This window comes from Calliopsis andreniformis, unplaced genomic scaffold, assembly GCF_051401765.1.
Source record: "Calliopsis andreniformis isolate RMS-2024a unplaced genomic scaffold, iyCalAndr_principal scaffold0046, whole genome shotgun sequence".
Lineage (NCBI taxonomy): Eukaryota > Metazoa > Arthropoda > Insecta > Hymenoptera > Andrenidae > Calliopsis > Calliopsis andreniformis.
Genome location: NW_027480455.1, coordinates 3,219,175 through 3,225,168, shown reverse-complemented (window position 1 = coordinate 3,225,168; position 5,994 = coordinate 3,219,175).

Here is a 5,994-nt window from a genome sequence, read left to right as displayed (position 1 = left end):
CTCAATCCTCAACCCTCAACCCTCAATCGTCAACATCCAATCCTGAATACTCAATATTCAATCCTCAACCCTCAACCATCAATACTCAATTCTCAATACTCAATAGAATATCCTGAATTCTCATGGTTCAATACTCAATCCACAATATTCTGTAATCAAATCTCAATCCTCAAACATCAATTCTCAACACTCAATCCTCAACACTCAGTTCTCTCTCTTCAATCCTCCATCCTCAACTCTGAATCCTCAAGCGTCAATACTCAATCGTCAATCCACAACCCTCAATCCTCAGCCCTCAAACCTCAATCCCGAATCCTCAATCCTAAATTCTCAGTCTTCAGCCCTCAGTTCTCAAAAATCAACTATCAATCCTCTATCCTGAATAGAATATCCTCAATTTACAGTTTTCCATACTCAATCCCCATTCTTCAATCTTCAAATCTGAATCCACAAACATCAATTCTAATCACTCAAGCATCAACACTCAGTCCTCAATCTTCAATCCTCAATCCTCAATCCTCAATATTCAATCCTCAATACTCAATCTTCAATCATCAATCCCCAATCCTCATTCCTCAATTCTCAACCTTCAATCCTCAATCCTCAATCCTCAGTCCTCAATACTCAACCATCAATGCTCAATTCCCAATACGCAATAGAATATCCTGAATTCTCAGGATTCAATACTCAAACCTCAATCCTCAACCCTCAGCCCTCATCCTCCATCCTCAATCCTCAATGTTCAATCCGCAATACCCAATCCTCAATCATCAATACTCAATCCTCAATCCTCAATACTCAATCCTCAATCCTCAATCCTCAATCCTCAACCCTCAATACTCAATCTTCAATCCTCAATCCTCAATCCTCAGTCCTCGATACTCAACCATCAATCCTCAATCGTCAATCTTCAACCCTCAATACTGAATCTTTAATCCTCAATCCTCAATCCTCAATCCTTAATCCTGAATCCTCAATCCTCAATCCTCAATCCTCAATCCTCAAACTTCAATCCTCAATACTCTATCTTCAATCCTCAATCCTCATTCCTCAAACCTCAATTCTGAATCCTGAATACTCAATCTTCAATCCTCAATCCTCAGCCCTCAATACTCTAGCATCAATCTTCAATCCTCAATCCTCAATCCTCAATCCTCAATCCTCATTCTTCAATCCTCAATACCCAATCCCCAATCTTCAATCCTCAATCCTCAAAGCTCAATTCTCAATCCTCAATCCTCAAACCTCAATCTTCAATCCTCAACACTCAATCTTCAATCCTCAATCCTCAATCCTCAGTCATCAATCCTCAATCTTCAATTCTCAATCGTCAATCCCCACTCCTCAATCCTCAACATCCAATCCTCAATCTTCAATCCTCAATCCTCAATCCACAATTCTCAATCTTCAGACCTCAAACATCAATACTCAACCCTCAGTCCTCGTCCTCAATCCACAACCCTCAATCCTCGATCCTCAATCTTCAATCATCAATATTCAATCTTCAATCCTCAACCCTCAACCCTCAATACTCAATCCTCAATCCTCAATGTACGATCCTCAATACCCAATCCTCAATCTTCAATCCTCAATCCTCAATCCTCAATCCTCAGTCCTCAATCCTCAGTCCTCAATCCTCAGCCCCCAAACCTCAATCCTGAATCCTCAATCTTCAGCCATCAGTCCTCAAAAATCAACTATCAATCCCCTATCCTGAATAGAATATCCTCAATTTACAGTTTTCCATACTCAATCCCCATGCTTCAATCTTCAATTCTGAATCCACAAACATCAATTCTAATCACTCAACCATCAACACTCAGTCCTCAATATTCAATCCTCAATCCTCAATCCTCAATTCTCAATCCTCAATCCTCAATCCTCGGACCCCAAACATCAATACTCAATCTTCAGTCCTCGTCCGCAATCCACAACCCTCAATCCTCAATCCTCAATCTTCAATCATCAATATTCAATATTCAGTCCTCAATCCTCAATCCTCAATCCTCAATCCTCAATCCTCAATCCTCAGTCCTCAATGTTCAATCCGCAATACCCAATCCTCAATCTTCAATACTCAATCCTCAATCCTCAATCCTCAATGCTCAATGCTCAATCCTCAATCCTCAATCCTCAGTCCTCAATCTTCAATCCTCAATCCTCAATCCTCAGTCCTCAATACTCAACCATCAATCCTCAATCCTCAATCTTCAACCCTCAATACTGAATCTTTAATGCTCAATCCTCAATCCTCAATCCTTAATCCTGAATCCTCAATCCTCAATCCGCAATCCTCATTCTTCAATCCTCAATACCCAATCCTCAATCATCAATCCTCAATCCTCAATCCTCAATCCTCAATCCTCAATCCTCAATTGTCAATCCTCAATCCTCAGTCCTCAGTACTCAAACCACAATCCTCAATCCTCAGCCCTCATCCTCAATCCTCAATCCTCAATCCTCAGTCCTAGGTCCTCAAACCTCAGTCCTCAGCCCTCAGACCTCATCCTCAATCCTCAGTCCTGAATCCTCAATCCTCAAACTTCAATCCTCAATACTCAATCTTCAATCCTCAATCCTCATTCGTCAAACCTCAGTTCTGAATCCTGAATACTCAATCTTCAATCCTCAATCCTCAGACCTCAATATTCTACCATCAATCTTCAATCCTCAATCCTCAATCCACAACCCTCAATCCTCGATCCTCAATCTTCCTTCATCAATATTCAATCTTCAGTCCTCAACCCTCAACCCTCAATACTCAATCCTCAATCCTCAATGTACGATCCTCAATACCCAATCCTCAATCTTCAATCCTCAATCCTCAATCCTCAATCCTCAATGCTCAATTCTCAATCCTCAATCCTCAAACATCAATCTTCAATCGTCAACACTCAATCTTCAATCCTCAATCCTCAATCCTCAGTCATCAATCCTCAATCTTCAATTCTCAATCGTCAATCCCCACTCCTCAAACCTCAACACCCAATCCTCAATCTTCAATCCTCAATCCTCAATCCTCAATTCTCAATCCTCAATCCTCAATCCTCAGACCTCAAACATCAATACTCAACCCTCAGTCCTCGTCCTCAATACACAACCCTCAATCCTCGATCCTCAATCTTCAATCATCAATAATCAATTTTCAATTCTCAACCCTCAATCCTCAATACTCAATCCTCAATCCTCAATGTTCAATCCTCAATACCCAATCCTCAATCTTCAATCCTCAATCCTCAATCCTCAATCCTCAATCCTCAATCCTCAATCCTCAATCCGCAATCTTCAGTCCTCAAACCTCAATCCTGAATCCTCAATCCTGAATCCTCAACGTTCAGCCCTCAGTCCTCAACAATCAGTTGTCAATCCTCAATCCTCAATAGAATATCCTCAATTCACAGGTTTCAATACTCAACACTCAACCTGCAATCTTCAAATCTCTATCCACAAACATCAATTCTCATCACTCAACCCTCAACACTCAGTCCCCAATCCTGAATCTTCAATCCTCAATCCTCAGTCCTCAATCTTCAATCCTCAATCTTCAATCCTCAATACTCAATCTTCAATCCTCAATCCTCAATCCTCAACCCTCAACCCTCAATCGTCAACCTCCAATCCTGAATACTCAATATTCAATACTCAACCCTCAATCCTCAATCCTCAATCCTCAATCCTCATTCTTCAATCCCCAATACCCAATCCTCAAGCTTCAATCCTCAATCCTCAATCCTCAATTTTCAATCCTCAATCCTCAGTCCTCAGTCCTCAAACCTCAATCCTCAACACTCAGGCCTCATCCTCAATCCTCAATCCTCAAAGCTCAATCTTCAACCCTCTGTCCCAGTTACTCAATCTTCAATTCCCAATCCTCAATACTCAATCCTCGATCTTCAATCCTCAATCCTCAATCCTCAATCCTCAATCCTCATTCCTCAAACCTCAATCCTCAACCCTCAGTCCTCATCCTCAATTCTCAATTCTCAATTCACAATCCTCAGTACTCAATCCTCAATCTTCAATCCTCAATAATCATTTTTCAATCCTAGATCCTCAATCCCCAATCATCAATCCTTAATCCTCAATCTTCAGTCCTCAGTCCCCAGTCATCAATCTTCAATCCTCAATGCTCCATCCTCAATCCTCAATTTTCAGTCCTCTGTCCTCAATCCTCAATCCTCAAACCTCAATCCTCAATCCTCAATCTTCAATCCTCAATACTCAATCTTCACTCCTCAATCCTCAATACTCAATCCTCGATCTTCAATCCTCAATCCTCAATCCTCAGTCCTCAATCCTCATTCTTCAATCCTCAGTACCCAATCCTCAATCTTCAATCCTCAATCCTCAATCCTCAATTCTCAATCCTCAACCCTCAGTCCTTAGTCCTCAAACCTCAATCGTCATTCTTCAATCCTCAATACCCAATCCTCAATCTTCAATCCTCAATCCTCAATCCTCAATTCTCAATCCTCAGTCCTCAATCCTCAGACCTCAAACATCAATACTCAACCCTCAGTCCTCGTCCTCAATCCACAACCCTCAATCCTCAATCCTCAATCTTCAATCCTCAACCCTCAACCATCAATACTCAATTCTCAATACTCAATAGAATATCCTGAATTCTCATGGTTCAATACACAATCCACAATATTCTGTAATCAAATGTCAATCCTCAAACATCAATTCTCAACACTCAATCCTCAACACTCAGTCCTCTCTCTTCAATCCTCCATCCTCAACTCTGAATCCTCAAGCGTCAATACTCAATCGTCAATCCTCAACCCTCAATCCTCAGCCCTCAAACCTCAATCCCGAATCCTCAATCCTAAATCCTCAGTCTTCAGCCCTCAATCCTCAAAAATCAACTATCAATCCTCTATCCTGAATAGAATATCCTCAATTTACAGTTTTCCATACTCAATCCCCATTCTTCAATCTTCAAATCTGAATCCACAAACATCAATTCTAATCACTCAAGCATCAACACTCAGTCCTCAATCTTCAATCCTCAATACGCAATCCTCAATCCTCAATCGTCAAACCTCAATACTCAATCTTCAATCATCAATCCTCAATCCTCATTCCTCAATCTTCAATCCTCAATCCTCAATCCTCATTCTTCAACCCTCAACACCCAATACTCAATCTTCAATCCTCAATCCTAAATCGTCAATTCTCAACCCTCAATCCTCAATCCTCAGAGCTCAAACATCAATACTCAACCCTCAGTCCTCGTCCTCAATCCACAACCCTTAATCCTCGATCCTCAATCTTCAATCATCAATATTCAATCTTCAATCCTCAACCCTCAATCCTCAATACTCAATCCTCAATCCTCAATGTTCAATCCTCAATACCCAATCCTCAATCGTCAAACCTCAATACTCAATCTTCAATCATCAATCCTCAATCCTCATTCCTCAATCTTCAATCCTCAATCCTCAATCCTCATTCCTCAAACCTCAACCCTCAACCCTCAGTCCTCATCCTCACTTCTCAATTCTCAATCCTGAATCCTCAATCCTCAATCTTCAATCCTCAATAATCAATCTCCAATCCTAGATCCTCAATCTCCAATCTTCAATCCTTAATCCTCAATCCTCAATCCTCAATCCTCATTCTTCAATCCTCAATACACAGTCCTCAATCTTCAATCCTCAACCCTCAATCCTCAATTCTCAATCCTCAATCCTCAAATCTCAGACCTCAAACATCATTACTCAACCCTCAGTCCTCGTCCTCAATCCACATCCCTCAATCCTCAATCCTCAGTCTTCAATCGTCAGTATTCAGTCTTCAGTCCTCAATCCTCAATCCTCAATCCCCAATCCTCAATCGTCAATGTTCAATCCGCAATACCTAATCCTCAATCTTCAATACTCAATCCTCAATCCACAATCCTCAATCCTCAATCCTCAATCCTCTATCCTCAATCCTCAATCTTCAATCCTCAATCCTCAGCCCTCAATACTCTAGCATGAATCTTCAATC